This window comes from Xenopus tropicalis, chromosome 1 (genome assembly GCF_000004195.4).
Source record: "Xenopus tropicalis strain Nigerian chromosome 1, UCB_Xtro_10.0, whole genome shotgun sequence".
Classification (NCBI taxonomy): domain Eukaryota; kingdom Metazoa; phylum Chordata; class Amphibia; order Anura; family Pipidae; genus Xenopus; species Xenopus tropicalis.
Genome location: NC_030677.2, coordinates 155,151,191 through 155,176,126, shown reverse-complemented (window position 1 = coordinate 155,176,126; position 24,936 = coordinate 155,151,191). Strand labels below are relative to the sequence as shown.

The following is a 24,936-nucleotide window of genomic DNA, read 5'->3' as shown; positions in this document are numbered from 1 at the left end:
TCCCTAAATAATAAAAACCCTCATTTAAAAACTGCATTTTGTGTTTACTTGTGTTATCTTTGACTAATGGTTAAATGTGTTTGATGATCAGAAACATTTTGTGTGACAAACATGCAAAAGAATAAGAAATCAGGAAGGGGGCAAATAGTTTTTCACACCACTGTATATGGTGTTTTAATAATTTTGCTGCATTGGGTGCTTTATGGCTTCAGTCCAATAGCAAGGTATTTCAAATTATAGTGAAATAGACAGTATTGAAATACATTTGACTATTGATGTGTTCCTATGTGCTTTAGTTGATTTTATTTTATGTAACACAATCAATCTTTTATAAAAAAAGATGTTGTTAATCTTAATAAAATAAAAAGATAAGGGCAATTTTAGCAACCACTCAACAGCGGAGCTGAAATCCATTCACAACAAAACAATAATGCTTCATTTTTATGCAGTATAAATATTCAGCTACAATTAAAGAGAAGCAGGCTACTTATAATGATGGCATTCTCCCATTTGTTGAAAGATGTCAATGAAGTTATGAATTAGAAATGGTGCAGGCATGTTTTAGTTGATAAGGGCAATCTATCAGGTTGAAGGAAAACAAACTTTTTTTTCAATCACCAGTAGAAAAAAAAACCTGATTTTTTTTTTTTTTGTTAATTTCCAATACTTTGTCCTGACATTTTAGCCTGCAGTCTGAAAAAGTTTTACCTCGTAAATTGGAGCACTCCTGGAAGTTTTTAGTCCTTGAAAATTATTATTTTTATTTTTTTTAATTTTTCTTTTATCCTCATTTTTTAGTGTCTACTACCATTGAACTATATAAGTAAGTGTTCTAATAATAATAACGTAGCTTGATATAAAATCAAATGTAACTGATCTGAGAGTTCTGTTGGTAAACAGGCAATATATATTTATTATGTTTTATTATAATCTTGTCTGGGGGGTGGCAATTGCTCATGTGTAAAAAGGAAGTTAATTGTACTGGTATGATGCTTTGCCAGCTTGAGAAAGAACTCATCAAGTCCAAAAAACCTAGGACCAAAATCCAACTAGTGAACCTGATGCAAGTGACGCAAGTAACTGTGCGCTAAGGGGGGTGATTTTGCACCTTTTCAGAAGTTCCAGTGGGGACAGGATCTGTTGTGGCCTAATAAACATTCTCTTTGTAAAGCTATGAATATGACTGTCTCAAACTATATAGTGAATAAGGGTTTGTAATACAAAACTTGCACAGGTATGGGATTCGTAGTCTGTAGATTTAGAAAGTTCCAAAAATCAGTCATGGCTTATATGAATTCTCTAAGGCTCCTATGCTCCTGTCCCAGAACAACAGTAGCAAATCAAAAGGAAATGATGGAGGAAGCAGAGGAGCAGAACTATGCTGCAACTTACTTTATTTTGCACCACACTACATGCTTAGGGTAGCATGTAGTCAAGTGTTATCTGGTTTGGCAGCCTTTACAATAGAAGTAACCAGAAGTCGAGTTTAAGGCTGATGGAAATGGGGTTCTTTTCAGAAAACAATCCTTGTTGTCTGCTGTTGACTTGATAGGAAACACTTAAATACTCTCACTGTGGTTCATAGATTGTTTCCTTTATTAGATACGATACGTGCAAAAAAAGGAAATTATCTCATATTTACCCTGCTGATCATTTACCTTCTTTTACTATTTACACACAACTACGATATTAAATGATTTACCGCACACATTTAATATTTAATATATAATATTTAGTTCTCCCATATACCTGTTAGCTACTTATGATGTTTATTGCCATATGGATTTGACTTTAGGGCTATTAATCCCTAACATTGTGACATTTATCTTCTCTGGAAAACGAGTACAAGCACAAAACCCGTTGCATGCTTGGTTGAGCCATATGCAGTAAAAATCATTACACAATTCATAAAATGCAATAAAATTGTGACTCCATATTAATTTTCTAATTAGTTTAGAATTAAATACAACATCAAAAGCCCCTAGCCAAACTCACAGATATTTTGTAGCTCAACATATTTTATTTTAACCAGTTCTGGAATATTTAACTTAATCAGTGGTTTGCAAATGCGTGTTTCATTTCACCATATAACCTTCATCCAGCTGCCCTAAAAAAAACGAATGGGGGAATTATTTCATACTCCTCAAAATAATAATTTTGACAGCAATAAATTGCCTCTGCGTTGGGTCAAAGAGAGTTGCAGAATTGTCTTCATTGTTTCCCCAAGTAATACTTCAGCTAGCCTGGAGGTTTTACCTTATTACTATCTGACTTGTAGACATGTACGTCTGGAGAAATCAATAGTCTTGTTATTTAACAATTTTCTCCATACAGTAGGTTCTTGTTGGAATGAAAAATGGCTAAAATATTCTGTCAGTTCAGATGACGCAGCTGCCAAAGATCCCGAATTTCTAGGAATAGGCCCTGCTTATGACTTTCTGTCCCTGATTTTTAAACATGATCATAATTTTAGTCATCTTATGACATTGTTTCTCAGTCTCTACTTTCATGCTATAACCTGCTGTTAGTGAAAAGACTAGCTTAAAACATAACTGCCTTGCTATAATTATAGTTTTTAAGCATGCAATGTTTGGCAGTTGCAAAACATCATGATTCGTGATACATTAAATTGGCCCTGGATATAATTTTATTTGCTGGTAGATAATTTTATATGATAAAGACCATTTAAATAGAATTGTAAGTCTGTTTATTGGGAACCCAGTGTGACAGCTGATGTGGTATCACTCAGTTGTGAAACAGTCTGAACACCTGCCCAGGGTCAGACTGGGCCGGTGAGAAAAAACCTGGTGGGCGCCACCGACCCAGACCTGATCCAAAGCATTGGTGCTGCCTGATGAATTTACCCACTCTATCACTACGAAGTTAAGTATATGGTACACTGCACCTGCCAATTGATGTCTTTTTGAGCCCCTAGAACTTTCTGGTCATAGGGAACCTACACACTGCAGAGTAAGCGTGATTTGACCTGCAATCAGAGAGACCCACGGGTCAGGCGGTGTAGGTGTGAAATTTGGGTTCATGCTGGGTTTTGGTCATGTACACTATTCTTCTGCTCCTAAAGTTTCACTGTCTTGGAAACTAAGGCACACGCAAAAGTAGCGTACAGAGTATCAATATGCAGCTACGGGTTGGCTACAGGTCCTACAATGGCAACATTTTGCAGGTTAGTGTCAGGTGTGGGTTAAGGTTTTGCGGGTTTGGGTTTGGTGTGGGTTAAGGTTTTGGTTAGGGTTGGGTATGGTTAGGGTTGGGTGTTAAGCTTTATCTAGATACTAGAAGCCAGCTTGGGTAAATGTATTAAGCTGGCCTTTTAAACAAGTGTTGTAATATTCTGATTTCATTACATAAGTGTTGAAGTTCACTTACTTCTACAAAGATTTTTTTTCCTTAGCTTCATTGTTTATTATTTTTATATTGTTATTATTCACTAATGCTGGGCAAATCTCCTAAGCAATTGTGATGCTCCTCTTTATTTTGTGGTATGATCTTAAACCCACAAGGCTTTCAGTAATAGTCCCTATTGTCATGTACAACTTTCTTTAATGTGTAAAGAGGGCAGAAAAGGCACCACAACAAAGGCATGTTTATATCTCACATGTCTTATTTACCTTTTTTTTTTTTTGTATTACAGAGCCCAAATTAAAGACCTTGTGAGATGTGATACTATGAGGACATAAAGCAGAGTGTAAGGTAAGAGAGTTGTTAGAATTAAACGTTTTCTCGAAAATTAACAACAGGGCACATTTACATCTATCCTTAACAGCAAGATGGAGAGTAAGGGTATTTGTCATTCTGACAGTTCCATCTGTGCTGCTGACTCCTCTGTGGTGTTATTTGTACAACTGTGCTCCCTAATGGGTTTCACCACTGCAACAGAATGTAACATGTCTGCTGATTGCTCCACCTTTGCTAATTTGTGGATACCCAAAGTAAGTTGCACTATTCTTGTTTCCTGAGAACAGGTTAGAAAGTTATATGTTAAGGAGTAGATGAGTATTTTAGGGGCCTAATAACTATTTTTAAAATCTTCGAAGAGTCCGCAATAATTTCTAATGAAACAAGAAAGTTATATGGCTATTTTCATTAGTGCCTGAGACAGTATATTTTGTGAACTATGTAGCAAAATAAAGAAATAATGAATGAGTTTAGCAAACAAAGCAAGTTATTCATATTATATTGTAGTACTGCAGTGAGAAGAAAATTTAATGAAAAACCAAACATTAGCAAGTGGAACAGTGATCCTCATTATCTGAAGATAAAACATGCTTTGTGTTTAACAAAAAGAAAGATTGTTCCCCTTTAATATCATCTTCTGTACATGTTTTCAGCAAGGCAATAAGCATATTTTTGTTAATCTACTTTTGGTTTTCTTGTAGTTTGCAGTATGTTCTCCCGTTTCACAGACTACCATTATTTTCCTTTCTAACAGCTGCTTGTCCGGCAAATTAATCTAGGTTTTAATTAAATTTCTCATTAGAAAACCTATTATGCACATTTCTGATGCAGAGTGTGATACTGGAATCACCACTTGAGACATGGCTAAAATTTTTTGGCAAAAACTGTGCAAACTTTACAGAAACAGGGTAAATTGCACATGAATACTTCAGTGTTTTAAGCTTATGATCCATTTCCATTTAGTGCTATATTAGAGCTTGCTGCATCATGTCTTAAAAATGTGGGTATACTAATATGAACTATTGAACCAATAATTATCTTAGATACTAAGAATAGGACTAGTTTCTGATTGATAATATCGATCAGTCTGCCTAGGCAAGGTAGACTGCCATAGCTAGTTTCTTGTTCATTATCAAAGCTGTTATTTGACTGTTATAGGCATAGAAGACAATTTAAACTAAAATGCACAAAAAAAAAAAAAATGCTCATTTTTTGTTATTTTATGTTTTTAAATGAGTCTATTGCAAAAGTTAAATTTTTCTTCCAAAGTTGTTTTTTTGGAAAGGGGATGTTGTGAAGTATGCTAGTCTCATTATCTACTTGCTGTATGATTCTGTGTGTTACGGTTACTATAGTCTCAGGCTCATTGGGCAAATTGATCTGTGCCATAACCCATAGCAAATAATAAGTGAGTGTCTTTTTTCTGCCAGCTGCAGGTAAAACAATGAATGCAACAATTTGATTGGTTACTATGGATTAGTGCCCAAAGGCAAATTTCCCCAGTGTTGTTAAATGACCCCCACTGTGCCTTGTAAAATCAGAGCAATATATTTACATTCATTATCAATGGGCAGTATTATATGCAGGCTATGCATTACACTAAAAATATCCCAGATTATGGATAAGGATCTGCTAGTCTTCTGAATCATATTCGGAAAAGAAACTGTCTAATAAAAAACTTATTAGGATATGGAATGTTAAAAATATTAATCTAGAAAGATGACATTCACAATATAGCCAATATACTCAAACTTCAGTTTGACACAATTAAAATAACACCTTCTAGTCAAGTATGACCCTACAATTCTTTCTCCAAAATTACTTAAAGGAGAAGGAAAGTCATAATTGTTGGGGGGAGGGGGGGGGGTTAAACCTTTGGCACCCCCAGCCTTTCCTTCTCCTTTAACACCGCAGAGGCAATTCAAAATGGGCCATTTGTATTTAGCTGCCTGTATAAGATATTAGGAGAATCTAGGTACCTTAGTTCATTGTGTCTAATAATGTCCAATTATTAATAATTTTTGGTCCAAATGTATTTCTACTGGGAATAAAATGTATGGAAGGTATGGAATGCATACTATTTGGTTAAACCAAAGGAATTCAACATGTAATGAAATTAAATGAAGCTTTAGCACAGAGATATTCATGAAACTCCAATCAAAATGGCATTGGGACCCATTCTGGTCTACATATACACCACCTTTATAAATAGGGACACACACACAAAGTCTATCGTATCGAGCAAGCTACACAAAATCTTCTTTGAGCCACCAAAGACTAGTATAACAAGGAATCAGTGCCCTGGGCAATAGTGCAGTGGCTGTCTATTGAAGGGCTGAAAACCAGTGTGCAAGGTACAGTGGTACCTTCTACCTATCTGCTTCCTTCAATAACTTACCCCCAAGTCCAGATATTGCATCAAAAGCAGTCCTTGATTACTTGAAACAATTCTTCTTTACCTGAGCAGTATGTTTGGCATGCCAGCCCATTAAGTGTCACTAAATATCCAATATACACTTTGTAAATTGTAATTGGCTTTATGCACCAATTAGAGGATACTCGTGGGTGGTCAGTAAGATCCACGCCAAAATAGGTTGAGTGTTAGGTCGAAGTGTTAGGTATGCTGAGGAGGCCTCATTCTATCTAGGTGCAGAATTCACCAAAGGGCTTGAACCAGAGAACATACAAGTAAATATGACTTCTAGGTAGCAGATATGGGTGAGTTTATAAATAAGGAGAAAGGAGAAAGAAAGGTAAAAACTAGGTAAGCTTTATCAGAAAGGTCTATGTAAATACAGCCATAAGCACTCACAGAAATGCTGCACTGACTTCTCTGTGAAAAGATTTATTGTGTCTGTAATTCATGTGCCAGAGACACGCAGCTCTCAGCTTTCTCCTCTCTCCTGCTCCCCCCCCTTCCTCAAGAATGCTAAGAACTCACTTCCCCCCCTTAGGAATGTGGATCTGAGCCAATCAGCAGGAAGCTGACTCATAGGGCCCATTTACTTACTCACGAACGGGCCGAATGCGTCCGATTGCGTTTTTTTCGTAATGATCGGTATTTTGCGATTTTTTTGGAAAATTATCGCGACTTTTTCGTTACCAATACGATTTTTGCGGAAAAACGCGAGTTTTTCGTAGCCATTCCGAAAGTTGCGATTTTTTCGTAGCGTTAAAACTTGCGCAAAAAGTTGCGATTTTTTCGTAGTGTTGAAACTTGCGCAAAACGTCGCGCCTTTTAAGTTTTAACGCTACGAAAAAAGCGAAACTTTTCGCGCAAGTTTTAACGCTACGAAAAAATAGCAACTTTCGGAATGGCTACGAAAAACTCGCGTTTTTTCGCGCAAATCGTATTGGTAACGAAAAAGTTTCCGAAAAGTCGTAAAGGCACCGAAAAAATCGCAAAAAATACGAAAAAGTCGCAAAATGTTCGTTTTCCAATCGGAATTTTTCCAATTCGGTCGGAATTCGTGTCTTAGTAAATCAGACCCCTAGTCTTACTAACAGAGCATGTTCATTTGGTCTGGGTGTCTGTGCAGTAACTAGGCATTATGGGTACTTTCTTTACACAGCTCAGCATTTTTTATTCCTGTTTGGCTTCTGATCATCTGAATAGGTGAAATATGGGGATACTTAAGGGCACTATTGAGACCACTGAAGGTATGCCTGCAGCTTGAGATTAACTCTTTATTAGCCTTTCCTTCTCCTTTAAGTACTTGTGGACATCTCGACAGAGCACAGTGTTTGGGAATGTAAGTTTAGTTTACCCTTTACAAAGGTTAGTGTAAACCTACATACTCAAAACTTTGGTTATCAAGCATCATTGTGCTCTGATAAAGAAGGTGGGGTCCATTGAAGATATTCAGCATTTAATTAAAACATTGTTTTGTGTATGTAGGTAAATCTTGCATTCCCTAATAGTTGTGCCCTGACATGGTGTACAGAAGACACTAAATAATATGATTTGTGAATTCTCCTAGCCTAGCTACTTGGCAATCATTTTTTTCTTAAACCAGTTAAACCAAGGCTTTGTAAAGGGGTGTGCTGCAAATGTTCACATGCATGAGGGGTCCTTTTCACCACCTCTGTGCTAGATAGTAGATCTTTTTTTATTTTCATACGTTTTTAAAATGTTATTATTATTAGCACATTTTTAAAAATACCAGCATATTTCACAACACTGCACAATAAGTTCATGGAAGATGGCCTTCCCCTAATGCAGAGCTTTCCAGAACTAGGGTTTCCATACAAGGAAGCATAAGTTGTACTTTTTTATGTCTTAGTATTGTTTTTCCATATTCCTGGCCAATTAAAAATGTATTTAATTTTTTGGGGGGTATGCTTATTTTTCACCCCTATCGATCTTCTATTCTGATTTTCAAACTTCTGCTTGGTTGGTAGGTTTAATTATGCCCTAGAAACCAGATAGCATTTGATATTCCAGGTCTGAGAACAACAAATGCGGAATAAGTTAAGGTGTCCTACACAATGGGAAAACACCTCTTTCTAGCCCCAGGGGCACACTGTACCCTCTGCCTGGCTAAGGTAATATGACTCAATAAAGACAGTAGCGCTCTGAATATTTCTGTTGTCTATATCATACTGTAAGAGACAAGTTTTTTCTTACACCAGTTTTTTTTTAATTTTGAGATACAAGCCTCAGTTACAAGTAAGAATTGTCAGCAACAGGGTTTTGTCCAGTGTCAAAACTTCACAGGCACAAAACCTCAAATACTTTACCCCAAAACACTGCTTCAAGAAGGGCCCAGCATAACAGATTAAGCATACCTCCCAACATTTTGAAAATGGAAAAAGGGACAAATAGAATTGTTTGGCCGTGCCCATTTTGGTGGCCACACCCCCTAAATACTACTCCCATTTGACTAAATTTGGCAGGTTATTTAAAGTTTGAACACATTTCTCTGGGGGTCCTGTTTTATGTGTTATTACAGTTTTGCTAAAAAAGAAGCAGAAATTGCCCTTTAAGCTGCAAGTCTCAGTTCTCCCAAGAGACCTGTTTAGCTTATTAGTTACAATTGTATCTCAGTGCAGGTGTGGCTTTTTAACTTTCTGGGCTCTCTGCAAAAAGCTACTTTTTAATTAAATATGAAAAACAATGTTTTTAAGTGCAGGTGAATCTTGTAAACTTTCTGGGCTCTCTGACAAAAGCTACTTTTTAATTAAATTTGTATCTTTTTTAACTTCAGTACAGGAGATCAAAGGGAAATAAGGGACTTTTCAATAAGAATCTGCGGGTTGAGCTGTAAAAAGAGGGACTGTCCCATGAAAATGGGGACAGTTGGGAGGTATGGATTAAGCAATATGGTTCAAGGGGTTAGTGACTGGGGTATTTTGGTGCTTGTAGTTGGGCTCAAGACTGTATCTTGCCCTTTTTATTATATTTCTGCTTTTAACTGTAGCATTGGAGTTCTAGTAACAGCTGTATCTATCCCAGGACAGAGGAGTGCCAGGGAATGCTTTTTGGGAGACTTTCTGGTTGTTAATTCTGCAGTACATCACAAGGGACAGCAGAAACAGAACTGATGCTGTTTACCTCTTGGACTATAACTAAACCAATATCCTGCAAATTATTACTAGAAAAACCAAGAGGAATATTTCAAAAGTAGCAGTATTAGATTATGTTCCACCTTTAAAAAGGTCTAGTTATTGTGTTGCATTAATGAAAATATATATATGCATCCCTTTGCATTTCCTTGCAGTAGGCACATGCAAGTAAACAACATGTTTATGTACTGCCAGGTAAGTATATTGTTCATACAATACAGATAAAGCTGCAGAGAGGTGCAGACATATACAGAATTCCATGCAGCCGCATTCTCTTTTTGTAAATAAGAGCTACAGTGTTTGACCTGGTCAAATCCCAGATCTATTGGTATGTTTGTGTGTGACACAGTGGCAGTGCTCTCATTTTTCATGAGGTGTCCCACTCTGCCAGTTTCAGCAGTTTGTCAGTGTTCTGTCAGTTGTTATCACTGCTCCTTCTCTCCCTCCCTTACATCCTTTCTTTCCAGAGCTAATTGAGTAACCAATTTGTGGAGTCATTGTGCCTCAGGTAAAGCGTTTTTCATTTTAAGTGCATGTACCTGGTTTACATTTTAACAAGAAAATAAGATCTAGGCAGATGCTATTGACCTTCATAGACCAGTTCTGCGAGATTGTACATTGCTTTATGGCTGCAGTATATGGCTGCCCTGTGTTAATGGCAGTGTTTGAAGGTCTTTTTATCAGTAAAATAGTTAAAACAGCATTTCCAAATAGCAGCACACCTTGCCATATTTATTGGTAGCTGGCAGAAATAATGTGTTTCTTTTGGAAATCATCCTAAAAACAGACCGTGAAAATCACAGGAGCCTAAATCTTCCTGTCTCTATGGCAACCACTAAATTTAAGAAAGGCTTCATGTCTCTCTCTCTCTTGGTGATCTTCAGCTTATGAGACAGAATAAAAACTGAAGGCAGGTTACCATGAACTAATCAATAGAATTTTCTTTTTGGGGGGGTGGTGGAGTGACAATTTGAAAAGCTGGGAAGAAAAACTGAACTGGAATTGCTTGTAAGATAAATCTATCTTAATTATGAAGACTGCATTATGGCATGAATTGCATGACATTAATGAATGATCGCAGCTTGTGCCTCTGTGTGTATAACTAGGAATGTACCCAGCTGCAGCATATTGCACAGCCTGGCTCAGTAAATAAATAGGTTTGTACAACTGAATGCTGATTCATGGGTCTAATCCCAAAGATGGCTTCACTTGACCATGGGCACAATGTATATTCTGTGCTGTAAGCAAAAAATTGTGTTCACAGCTTTAAAGTCACATGACTTTAAGAGATCAGTTTAACAAATTAGGATAAATCTAAATCCTTCAAAAAGTGCTAGGAATTAGCCAAATCCCAAACCAAATCCTGGATCTGGTACATCACTAATATTTAATGTGATTGGCAGAGACCCCCGTGCACATATGATACATTTAAATAGTTAATGAAATTGAGATTATTGTACCCCCTTGTTTCACATGAATTCAATGAATAGGGCTTGTGCTGAACATATACCTGACCACTCCCAGTAATGCCCAAAACACCCCACTGGTCATTCCTGGTTCCACCCATTTTTCACCAAGCCCTAGGAACAGGCCTGATTAGAATCCTGACTTACCCCCTCTCCCCCAGCGATGGCCCTGTGTGTCTAAAGATGGCTGTACATGCACCGATATTATTGGTATGTGTATGGTATAATTGGTATGTGTATGGCGGGAGATGAGGCAACCTATATTGGCAAAGGCCTTGGATACTGGTCATGTCGGGCCGGATGGAAAATTTTGAAAGGCTTCCAAGCACCATCAAGCATTCAGTGCTGAATCAGATAGGGTTAGAATTATTCTGTTGCTACCTGTATATATGATGATTAAGCTCTGAACATCAGTAGAGGGTAAAAATGATCAGTGGTTGCCAGAAAGATCATAATTGTAAAGTGTATGGCCACCATTACTGTGGCTTGGGTGGATCAAGGGTGTGACATACAGTACATCTAAATGCTGAAGTATGCAAAAATGTAGTACAAATGTAGTGTAATGCTGCAGATGCCCGTGAAATATGAGGTTGGGTTTCACTTTTACCCTGAAAGGCTCATTTCAGTAGACTGCTTGAGAACAGCCGTGCATGCAGATATGGGGACTCAGTGTTTCCCCAGCAACAGGCTAGATACCATGTTATTACTTTTATGGCCTGGATGGATAGATGTACAGTTGGTATTGTGCATATCTGTAAAATTTCATTTCGGATGCGATGCGCATGCAATATGGATTATTACCTTTAACTCAAAAATATATAGGAATAGAAGACACGGCGAGTGGTAGAGTCAAAAGATCCATGGTGTGTGCAGCCCCACCACTATCCTCAATCACAGAGAGCAGCTTTCATTTTAACTATATGATGACATTTATATAACCTGCTTATGGTTTCTAAATCAGGTCATGACTTTTCACTTTATACTGTTGGAATCTATATAAATAAACATGTTCCTCAAAAACTGTGCTTTTTATCTGTGGATTCTTTGGACATAGAAAAAATCTGAAATATATACAACACATGTTTTGTACTTTTGTAAATGTTCTTTCTTTATTGAATGCAATAATTTAGTAAACATTCCAATTTAGTTTGGAAGTCAAAATGTGGCCCCCATCCACACCTCAATTTCACCAGCAGTTTTAAAAAGGCTTGTCTACTTAGTATTATTAGAGGTAAAATCTAATGTTGGTGCCTGATGGGCAGAGTTATACATTTACTTACCTAAATTCCTATTTATTTGACCCAGGTATTAGAACAGAGCTTAACGCTTCAATGTTCAATGTCTCAGCACAGTGTGTTAATCCACAGAGCCAGTACTTGTCCTCTGATATAGTGCTGCTGGAAAAGGTCAGGCAGTTGTAAGTCCTTTAGACCAGCTTGTTAAATTGGCAGAGATGGCCACTTGCTCATTATATTGTTTAAGTGGACGCTGCCATACACACATTTTAATCATGTTTAGCTCTTTACACATGCTTTACCTTCTGAAAGCTGAATTTCTTTTACCTTGAAGGTATAATTTTTTCCCACATCTCCTTATAAGTAATATATGTCAAGATATGCATGTGCAAGTCTATGCCAGTGTTTTTCCCATGGGCACTGGCCTGTGATTTAATTCATTGCGCGTGTCTGAGATATTGGCAGCCCCCCAGTGAATTAGCCTTTCCTTGTCCTTTAGGACTCTTACAAAGAAATATGGGTATTTCTGCCTGTATTCCGTACAGGTGGACTTGTTATGCGTGCCACTGCAGACTGACCAAACAAGCATATAATACAATTTTGATTTGTTTGGTGCTGGGCTGTGCCACAATGAGGAACATTTTCAAATAGAAAATACAGGCCTACATTTCTACCTGAATTCCCCTGCGCTGGGATGCATGAAGGATCCACTGCAGGGGAACACAGGCAGAAACACCCATATATAAGAGGCCTGTAAGTACATACATCCTCTTACATAACAGGGCACATGTATGTTTGCGGGTGCAATGACATTGGGTATTTTTGAGAGTAATATTTTTCCCACAATACAGCGTTCTCTCCCAAAATTCCAGTGTCATTGCAGTCACAAGAGGGCCTACTACAATTGTGTCCCATTCAGCTAAATTAGCACAACTGCACACACTTTTTTGCTGCAAATCAGGCACAATTCTGCCAGACATCTGCCAGGAGTCATTTCCGTCATTTGGCATGCAGTTCTTCAGCCTCAAGTGTGCTACACTTTTTAGCAATGCTGCGAAAGGGATCCTTGAAGCTACAGCTTGGTCAGGAGTTGCAGGATTCCCCTGTGTTAATAGGCGCAGGAGCACCAGATTCAGACTGGAAGGCAGCAAGGAATGAGCGGAGCCAAGCTCAACTATAGGGAGGTGCAAGGACTACAATAAAATGTATTTCTGTCCATGCCCTATTTCTTCTAGAGACGTTTCTTAATATTAATTTTAAGCAGTAAAATGATGTTAAGCTTTATTGTACCCTGAACTGGCATAGGCATATAAATGTAGCCGATGATATATTAGTGTTTAAAAGTTTGGAATCACCCAGGAATTTTCATGTTTTAAGAGGGAGCATTAAATTGATGAGAAGTTATAGTGACTACAATGGCATAACATATTTTTAGTTCATATAACTGTTCTGTCCATTAAACTTTACATTCGCAGCAATTCCAGCTTTGCAGACCTCTGGCCTTCTAGCTATCAGTTTTTCAAGATATTCAGAGGGAATTTCAAACCATTACTTTTTTCTCTGACATATTGGGTTAAAGATTGTGCCCGCTAGTCCATCAAAGATAGTACTCATGCTTTCTGATTCTTCCCCAAATAGGTTTTGCACAGTTGATAAGTCTGCCTTGTACTGTTGTCCTGCTATATGATTTGCATCAGTCAAGTTCTGACCACATGGGGATTGCACGGCGTTGTAAAAACATGCACATTGCTTAGTGCTCCAAAGTTTAGAATCACTTTATTTTTTTTGCTCCTTCCCTTTATATCCTTCAACAGTAAGAATAACCTTCTCATAGAGGTTTAAATGATATCCAAGGGCCCCACACTACCTAGGATAATATTATAGTATTATATCATAATATACTGATTCTGCAAACATGCGCAAACATACACCCTGTTTCTTAGACGCAAGTGAACTGCGCTTTTTGATGAATGGCACTGTGGGTACCCTGGAGCTTACTGCTTGGTCCAGAGGTGACCGTAGCTCCAGGTTCCTCAGCATCATTAGGCACTGCAGCACTTGATGGAACAGAAAGGTAATGGCTGTGATTGTTACTATGCAGAAGCACAAAGAGCACATTTTGAAGGAAGTACCTTTAATGATTCGTTTTTTATGGGCAATTGACTCTGGGGAAATTTGCGCGAATGCAACTGTACTTGTGGTTGTAAATGAGCCCTATAAATTATTTGAGCATTCATAGCAAAGATAACATAATGATTGTATAGGTTTAAACATAAAAATCTCTTTCCATGACTGACAAAACAAATTTAAAAGGTTTTTGAATGAGCATTTTAACATTTTTCATGTCGATTCTCTTCCTTGGTACCACTATTTCCTTAGCACTGGAACAAGTCAAAGTTCTTCATTTGGTTAGCTCTATATTTTAGATATATACAGTATATAAATATAACAACAACTTTATATTTTACTGAACAGATAATATGTAAGAAAATAAAGTGGATTTAAACCCTAGTTATAAATAGCTTATATTATCTTTCAAAGGATGCTGCACATTTAACATAGCAGTTCATATACTGTATAATAATAACAAAAAAAATGTTTTAAGAATAACATAAAGTATGGAAATGTTTAAGCAAATAATGAGATTTTGTAACATGTTTGATTTACGCAGGCAATAATGTTAGGGAACATAATTAATATACTCTAATGAGAGTTTAGCTGTTACATAATCGCCTCAGAAATACTGTTTTTAATTAAACAAAGTTAACAAAGCCTGGAAGTGGGTCTGTCTGTGCCTGACAAAGTGCTAACGGTGAATAAGTGAAGGAACAGAAGAGAGAGAATGGGGGATAATGGCTTGCAATCAGCAGAGGAGGAAAACAGAGACAGGTTACAGACACTGTAAGGGAGACAGCAATGTTTTACATTTATAGCAAAGGAGCCAACCAGTTATTAAAGTGAGCAATGATTGTACCTCATAAGATGACATCAATGTTTTATTGTTTATACTATAAATATGGGAGCTGCTGATTTAGTGGAACATACTATACTAAGGGGCATAGAATTAATGTATTGCTGTTTTTTAGTGTTAGGGCGAAGACATGCGCAGCTACTTGTCACAGCTACTAAACCCCAGAAAATACCAGTTATATATACTTATTGTTTATATATAAACAAGAGCCATGAATATGCTGTAAATCAGTGCTGTCCAACTGGCGGCCCGCAACCCCCCTCTGTGTGCCCCCCCACCTGTCTGGCTGCTTTGATGGCTTACCTTTGTGTAAACTTTAAATGGTATCAGTACTGGCCCCCTGCATGGTTAACACCTCAGATTCAGGCTTTAACCCCCCTGTATTGTTTAAAAATGTAATCCACTGTGTTGTTCACATCTTTTAATCCCTGCATTGTTCACCCCCTGCAGTGTTCACACCTCAGGCTCAGGCTGTAATCACCCACATTGTTCACCTGTTCACACCTCAGACATAGGACAGGCAGAGTATGGCACACACAGGCAGGGTAGGGAAGGCAGAGAATGGCACACACAGGCAGGGTAGTGAAGGGAGAGTATGGCACACACAGGTAGGGTAGGGAAGGCAGAGTATGGCACACACAAGCAGGGTAGGGAAGGCAGAGTATGGCACATGCAGGGTATGGCACACACAGGCAGGGTATGGCACACACAGGCAGCGTAGGGCAGGCAGAGTATGGCACACACAGGCAGGGTAGGGAAGGCAGAGTATGGCACACACAGGCAGGGTAGGGAAGGCAGAGTATGGCAGGTTTTTGCTTTATTACCACCATTAATATGGCTATGGTCATGCAATAACATGGGTGTGGTTTCAAGTGGGTGTGGTTTTAAAAAGGGGAGTGGTCAAATCTAGCTTCCATTATCGGCCCTCCACCACGGAGGCCGGAAAAATTCCGTCCCTCTGTACCACAGAAGTTGGACAGCACTGCTGTAAATGATATAAAAATTATCAGTGTTAGTGATTTTTGTCACATGATACACTGAAATGTGTCTTTAATAATAACTAATGAAATAATAGATAATAAATTATGAATTTGCTTGACCTATATAAAAGCACTCAGTCTTCATTGTCATACCTTTTTTTTCCCAGATTCCAGTGCCATTGTAATTGCAAGGGGGTGATGTGCTTGGCACAATTGCACCACACTTACGCAAGTTGCTTACTACTCTCCTATGATCACAAAATGCATACTACTCTCCTACAATCCTATTGCTTACTACTCTCCTACAATTCTATTGCCTACTACTTTCCTACAATCCTTTTGCTTACTACTCTCCTATGATCCTATGACTTATAGCTGTCCTATTACCCAATTCTTTACTGCTCTCCTAGGATCACAAATTGCCAAATGCTACCCCTCATAAGCCCATTTCACAGAGAGCCTCTGTCTGTTACCTCTGTTCAGAATCGTAGTATAAAGCTGCTTGTTAAGCCTTGCATTTAGGACGTGGCAGGTGCTGTTGATATCAATATCCATGATGAACAAGCATCTCAGAAGATGAAATATTTCCATTGTATGACTATAATTAAAATGATTATGGTGTCTGGCCTGTGCATTTATAAATTTAATAAGTGCTTTAGATGATAATACTGTTATTGTGTAATAATATGAAATGCACATAATAATATAAGCCTGCTTGAAACTGAAGCAAAAACAGAATAGCAATGTAAAGAATAATTAACGTCAGGCTTTGTATAAAATGTTGGTATAGTAACAAACGGTAATGTACTGACATGTTAAACTAAATGATCCCAACACTAATGCTCATCCTGTCAACATGATTGGCTGAAATTACAGTTGAGTGATTATGTCACAAGTTGTAATTATGCATCAGCAATGTCTATGGGGTGTTTTCTTATTTATATGGGCCACATAATCTTTACATATCATCCTTTCCTGTTAAATTATTGCAATCTCACACCTTATTTGAAAAAATAACAAAAAGGAATTTACATTTTAAGAATAACAAATTATCTTTTTGGAAAATAATGCAAACCATTACTAATTTTTATTGCACTTAAGTTCCTCCTTTAAAATCCATTGTAATCTAAGGCTGAAGGTGTGTAGGTGAGTGACATTTACAGACTGACACTTCCCTGTTTGCCTGTTGCAGTGTTACTGATGTGCAGACCCAAATATAAAATAAAAGTAGCTGTAGCAATGTGATGGCTGCACCTCACTGGAAAAACATCAATAGGCAACTGACCGTATTCAGTCATTTACAAATGATGCTGCTATATTACACTATGAACTTCCTTTTGGGAAAATGCATTATCTGTGTTTTTTTAATTAATCTTATGGAGCAGCGTGTAAATTGCTTGAAAACTCACACACATATATATATATATATATATATATATACACACACATACTCACCCATGTAACTTATTGTCAGATTATTTCTGTAAATTACATTTATTTTTGTTTGAATTACATGATTATCAGCAGTTGCACTGCTAATATCCTGAATGTGTAATTGCTCAGTGCTATCACTTTTGACACATTAGGCAATAAAACTTGTATGTTACACATACATAATAATAGCCACGATAAACTGCTATTATCATGTGATTTTTGCAAATTGCCAAAGTTTTTAACAGAACATTTTGAGCAATTTAATTTTTTTATATTGGTGTATATTCCCCTTTAACAAGGAAACATCTATTGCCACGTATTTTGGAAACCTTTTTTTTTTTTTTTCAAGAAATTGGTCAACCATTATTCTCTGAATATAGACTCCACTTAATTATTCTAGATTAAGGCTTTACACTTTTTTGAGTATACACAGAACAAAACATCAGATTATGACCTTCACAGGACAGCCATTGTTGGGGGGGGGGTGAAACAAAACAATTTGGGGTTTTTCATTGGTAGTGCTGTGGGTGTGATGCAGTACTGAAATAGCTGGATGGTCATTTAAATTCTGAGCATGAAAATTCATCTGCAAGCACCTATATTAACCAATGTAACATTATTCCCACTTAAACACTCAGACATAATTACAGAAAATGGTTTGAAATCATATTTCTTCATTGCTAGCTAACCCTTTTAATATCTGCAGTACATTGAGTGTAAATGAGTGTGGCTATCTTCATATGAGACACATTAGAGCTCATTTAGAAGCACAAGTGTAGTATGCAAAGTGCAATGTTGGCCACACAATTACCCCCCATAATTCCAGCATAGTTGTGAGAGTGAAAGGGAGCTGTGTTTGGTGCAGTTGCCATAAAATACACTCAGTTGCATTTGCGCTGATAATCTTCAGTCTTAGGATGTTTTCATTTCTGGCGCTTGGCATCAAAATGATGCACATGATTCTGAAGTGTGTGTATCTATTAAAGAGATACTGACACCAGAAAGCAAATCTTTTTTTTACATCTATCATAACATTCTTTGCAAGAACTTTTTTGCCATAAAAATATTTGCCTGATGCATTCACATTACCTGTGTGATCCCCTGTGTTCCTCTATGAGGGGGCGGCCATATTTGTCTGTTAGCATTAGAAGCTATAACTGACAGGTTGGGAAGGGACAGTCAGGTTGGCAAAACAGTCAGGTTTAGGAACTTCAAGTAACAATTACTTACAAAACCAAACCTGTTAGCGAAAAACCATCAACACGACCTATAGGTAGCTTTTTATGAATATTCATATTTTGAAAAGTAGTTTTTTCGTGTCAGTATCACTTTAAGCAGAATAGCAACAATCAACTAACTCTGACTATGGTAATTCCAGAAAAGGGCAGTTTTGTTAAATCAAACTAGTACAGGTACATTAATTTAAAAATAGCCAGAGGTAGGCAATTCATAAAAATGTATAACTCAGGACAACATATTGATTCAGTACCATGGACAGCAGGCAAGGCCTTACCTACACAAACAGCTCCCATCTATGTATACCTACACAAACAGCTCCCATTTATGTATATTCATATTTTGAAAAGTAGTTTTTTCGTTTCAGTATCACTTTAATGCAGGCTGCTGTAGGAACCCTTGGGTGCTGCCACATTCAAGGTGTCGGTAGCTCCATAGCTCCCCTGTGTCAGTTGGAGCATTGTGTAACTTGTGTAACTTTTTTAGCATTCAGTGCAGGAGATCAAAGGGAAAAAGGGACTTTTCAGTAAGAATCTGGGACTGCCGGTTGAGCTGTCAAAAGAGGGACTGTCCTGAGAAAATCTGGACAGTTGGGAGCTATGCCCTATAATTTTTATGTCCGTTATTCCCTATAATTATTCATCCAAGCAAGCACATATTGGTGCGTCTCTAATTACCATTTCATATCTAACATTATATAAAAAAGGAGGATACTGCTGCATTATGGCTGCAGTGAGAGTACATTTTTGTGTTATGTTTATGTATGCTTGATTCATCCAGCCTGTTTTGTGAATACAGTAGATTGTTGGTGGAACACACGGTATCCCCAGGCAATAGTATAGGAGGTGTAAAGTTGCTGTGTGATTTCTCCTCTGGATTTCTGTATGCAAAAATCTATTTCATTTGGAAGTGCTTCACAGTCTGTACCATGGACAGGTTTATGCAGATGGGAAATGAACGCTCAGATGGATTTGCTTTACCTGTAGGAAATTTAAATTAAGTGTGAAGCATTTCTGTGCTTTCACCAATGACAGAGGATGAGAATAAAGTTGGCCATACATGCTACAATTACATTCTTTCCCATGACCATTGGTAGTAGAAAAGTTTTTTTGTCCACTCTATTATCGTTAAGAGCTGAATCATCCTCCCCCATCAATGAGACAACCAATATCCAAGGCTTTAACCGGTATCAGTTGCCTCGTCTCCCACTATATACATGTACCGTTTTGTATGATAATATCGGTGCATGTATGGTCATCTTTAGACTGTAAGCACAATATGGTTTTCTTTCATTGAAAAACAATCAGATACACTAAGCTAATATAGATATGGAGGGATTTGGTTGGTTAGCATATTCTTATATCATAAAAATCTATGCAAAAACATACCAGTATCTACTGTCAACACATTTAAACTCCTACATGTATAGCCCAATTTCTCCCCATCAGATTCAGTTATTATTTTATCCTTTTGGAGTATGTGGTCATGTAAACACAAATGAAATTATAATCTTTATAGGTAATATCAAGAAGACACTGCTGTCCTTACTGGGGATGAGGCCCAGGACCCCATTATTTATAATGAACATTCAGGTTTCTAGCTGTCAGAATATTAATGACTCCATATTGCCTGACTATACACACAACATGAAAGAAATCAACCCTTGTGTTCCCATGGTGTTTCTTTGCTGTCCATCTGCATTCAGCCATGAATGTGCATCTGTTATTCTGATATATGGTTGAGATAACACAAAGTTGCAGGCTTTTCATAGAAGAATGCTTTTCTTAGGAAACTGTCTTTAAAAATACTTTGCTTTAAAATATAATGTATCTATCTGTAAGGTGGATATACATTAAAGGAGAGCAGTGCATGGTTTAGTGGGCAGGTAGTGAGACAAGGGAATACCATCCAGCTTGAGCACTTATACCCTTTTCAACAATCAAACAGTTTTCTTGTCCCCCCTCACACAACTTGACATAAACTTTTCAGATACATGAGAGGCAACAATGTATTTATTGGAGTTCACAAGGATTTTAGGACTCTAAGATCAAAAACATAATATTGTGTTCTTTGACTTGACAATCTTTTGAAGCGAGAACATCAAATGAATCCTTAGGTGTGATTGCAGTATTACACAGTGCCTTCCATATATATCCAGTGAACCGTATTATTGGCACTCTGATCTGTGCCATAGATTGAATGCTTTTAAAAGTTTGTAGGCTTAAATGCTTTTAAATATTATGGAACTGTTTTCTTATGCTTTCATATTGATTCTAAGAAAATTTCTAAATGGAGTCCTCCACCCAAAAACTGTACAAAAATGTAATGCTATTGAAAGCAGTGTTTGTTTATCCCTTTCTGTTCTCTGGGTCAGGAGTCTGTAGGGCTCATTTATATCCGCAAGTACAGTGCTTTTGTGCCAAACTTGTACTATTAATTAAATACTTAAAGGAACAGTAACACCAAAAAATGAAAGTGTATAAAAGTAACTAAAATATAATGTACTGCTGCCCTGCACTGGTAAAAGTTGTGTGTTTTCTTCAGAAAGTCTACTATAGTTTATATAAATAAGCTGATATGCAGCCATGGAGGCAGCCATTCAAAGGAGAAAAGGCACAGGCACATAGCAGATAACAGATAAAACTGTATTGTATTCTACAGAACTTATCTGTTATCTGCTATGTAACCTGTGCCTTTTCTCCTTTTTTCCAGCTTAAATGGCTGCCCCCGTGGCTACACAGCAGCTTATTATATAAATTATAGTAGTGTTACTGTAGCAAACACACCAGTTTTACCAGTGCAGGGCAACAATGCATTATATTTTTATTACTTTAAAGCTCTTTCATTTTTTGGTGTTACTGTTCCTTTAATGCACACCTATTCAAAAATCAAGGAAGCAAATGGCATGTTAAAGGGATACTGTCATGATTTTTATGGTATGCTTTTTATTTCTAAATTACACTGTTTACATAGCAAATAAATCACTCTACCATTTAAAATTTTATTCTTGAACCAACAAAAGTGTTTTTTTTAGTTGTAATATTGGTGTGTAGGAGCCATCTCAGTGCATTGTGCCTGAGTCTGAGCTTTCAGAAGGAGCCAGCGCTACACATTAGAACTGCTTTCAGATAACCTATTGTTTCTCCTACTCCCATGTAACTGGAGAAGTCTCATGCTGGACTTGGATTTCTTACTATTGAGTCCATTTGTATTCATATTCTGTTTTCCCCTTTGTGGGCTTGGGAAACAGATTCCATTTGCACTCATTTTTTTGAAAGATATCTTTCAAAGAGCTTTAATCAACTGGCTTGGAATGTTTCAGGAGTCAGAGCCAGCAGTGGAAAAAATGTAAAACAGTCAGGTGCTGATTACTGAATGTGTAACAGAAAGTTGCTTAGAATTACATTTTCATTTAACTGTGCTAAAATACATTTTTTAGGCGGAGGACACTTTAAAGAGATACTGACACCAGAAAGTAAATCTTTTTTTTTTTACATCTATCATAACATTGTCTTGGCAAGAACTTTATAATTTTGCCATAAAAATATTTGCCTGATGCGTTTACATTACCTGTCTGATCCTCTGTTCCTCTATGAGGGGGCTGCCATATTTGTCTGTTAGCATTAGAAGCTATAACTGACAGGCTGAGAAGGGACAGTCAGGTTGGCAAAACAGTCAGGTTTAGGAACTTCAAGTAACAATTACTTACAAAACCAAACCTGTCAGCGAAAAACCGTCAACACGACCTATAGGTAACTTTTTATGAATATTCATATTTTGAAAAGTAGTTTTTTCGTGTCAGTATCACTTTAAGCAGAATAGCAACAATCAACTAACTCTGACTATGGTAATTCCGGAAAAGGGCAGTTTTGTTAAATCAAACTAGTACAGGTACATTAATTTAAAAATAGCCAGAGGTAGGCAATTCATAAAAATGTATAACTCAGGACAACATATTGATTCAGTACCATGGACAGCAGGCAAGGCCTTACCTACACAAACAGCTCCCATCTATGTGCAATGAACTAACAGGATGCAGCCTTCACTGCATGGATGAAAGTGAGTATTGTTTGTACTATTAAGACTGAAAAGATTTCTTAGCAGATTTGGGCCAATTTTAGTTTCGTTTTGCACAAAGTGTACACACAAGGCTGGTATTTGTCAACAATTTGCAAGCTGCAAGAGAAGGGTGCCTATTTTAATTCATTATTCAGCTTTAGCTGGGGCACTTGTGTCTGTCACTTGCACTGCTGTTAAATGCCTCCAGTTTTACAGTAAATTGAAGTTTACAGTATTTCTCCTGTCCATAAAACCATACACCAAAAGAACAAAACAAGTCACATTGAAATATTGGAGTTTACTGTAAGCTTCACCAAATAAAAAGTATGTCAAAATTAGGTGAAGAAAATTACAAATTAGTGGTTTTATCCCCAAAATAAAAAATACAATAACATTGTAATTCCTACTTATAATCAGAAAAACTCTAACTATCGTGTTCAGACGTTTAGGTATTTGAATCAATAACTTCACGCCTCTCCAGCCAGCGGGGAAAGCCTCAGGAACTTATCCAGGTCTGAAGTCCACTACTTGAAACTTTGAGTTTGAGTTGCTTCTCGGAAAAAACTTTGTAAAGCAAATACATACCACCACAAGAGCCTGTGGCTCACATCTTCTGGTAGTCAGGGTCAGTGACCCCAGCAAACTACAGTGCATAATACATGTAGTATATTAGAAAGGCATTTCTTTTTACATTACATTAGTCTTTCTAAAGTTTTCTACATTTTAAAATGTTATAGGGCACTAATCTAATGCACACTTGCATGTTGTCCCTTCAGCTTGTTACAAAATAATCACAGCATTCTATTAATAGAAGGGTAAATTTGAATTTTTCCTACCAAGAGATTTGAATTGCCCAATGTCTATATGCAAACAAGGCATTTTGCCAGATGTTTAGGTTCTTAAATGAGGATAAACAAATTCCAGTGATGAGGTTATATTGCTGCCCAATGCTTTTTGAGGCAACCACCAAACCAACTACCAAAAGTGGTTTGCAACCTTGCAGCTTTATAAAACATAAAATACAGTAATATCATCTTCAGTCCTGTTTCTATATTTTTTATTATTTTCCTACTACTGAGCTAAAACTTTAGGCTTCTGTGCCTGAGAAAGGTAGGATTTCGTAATGATAAAAATAATATTTGAGGGGGAATTTAAAGTGAGTAACTCTGCTTAGAAAATGCTTAAATAAGCGCCAAAGTAAGAAAGGGGCAAGCAGTGCATTTTGCTCAGAAACTATCATTAGAATTCTTATCTTGCAAGAATGTCTGTCACCCTTGTTTCACATGGAGAGGCTGTTATACATAATCACAAGCGCTAGAGGAACATTCTTCTTGCACTGGAATGTAGCCCAATTTCTTTATCTGACAGCTGAAAATTTTTGAAATGTAAAACAGCAGCAGCGTTAGGAAAACGAATGCCCTTTTCTCTTGAAAAGAGATATTGGAAGACAGCGGGGAGCCAAGAACACGTAGTATATATCCTCTCTGGTAAGATGGACTTCCCATGCTTAACCCTTGCTATTTCTATGGAGGACTGTTAGTAGACTCGTTTTGCAGCTTTTTTTTTTTTTTTTTTAAGCATTGTGTAAAGTGATCCATTAAATTGTTTAGAAACCCCTTGATTACTGCATAACAACACTTGTTATAGTATTATGATCTTTAAAATAACTTATTTCACTTTTTACTTTTTTAAATGATTTCCGCTTAATTCCCATTAACTTCCTTACTTTTTAGTTACGGTAAGCCACATAACAATGACAGTTACATCATATTTTTTCCTTCAGTGGGGACGCCTCCACATTTACCACTGGTACCAGCTTGTAACTTATGTAAATATAACTTCTGGTCCTCCCTGCCATTACCAATACCCCCATCCAAACTCCTTCCCCCATTTCCCTTACTGTGCCCAAATCCCATCTAACCTTCCTTCCATAGGATTACTTACTCCTCCCATCCACCCTATGCCTAGTATAAAATCTCCTCCAGCCATCTAGCCCTTCTCCTAAAGCAGCTGCATCACCAATCACCATTATTGAGGTTCAGCGCAAAAATCAGCCCAGTTTGACTGGATCACTCTTCTACCTGTATGAGTTTCAGCGAAGACCTGCTTGAATACGTTCATTTGAACCACTGTGATTGGATGTTGCTCACTGTATTACCCCTAAGAGTTTCAAATGGTGGGGAATTCCCTACCACTCAGTTGAACTGAAGATGGTACTCAGCTGAGTGGTGAAACGTTTTAAAAAAAATACTCAGATTTGTCTCTACTAGATACATTAAAATCAGGATAGTAAG

General features: G+C 37.3%; 1 protein-coding gene across 8 annotated transcripts in view; it reads left to right on the top strand.

Moving 5' to 3' along the window:
- arvcf (ARVCF, delta catenin family member) overlaps nucleotides 1-24,936 on the top strand; it is a 309,335-nt gene that overhangs the window by 59,637 nt on the left and 224,762 nt on the right. For all 8 annotated transcript variants that reach the window (XM_031892415.1, XM_012969413.2, XM_031892416.1 and 5 more), the window contains exon 2: nucleotides 3,653-3,711. The gene's annotated coding sequence lies outside the window, so the exon portion shown is untranslated. The remainder of the gene's footprint in view (nucleotides 1-3,652; nucleotides 3,712-24,936) is intronic.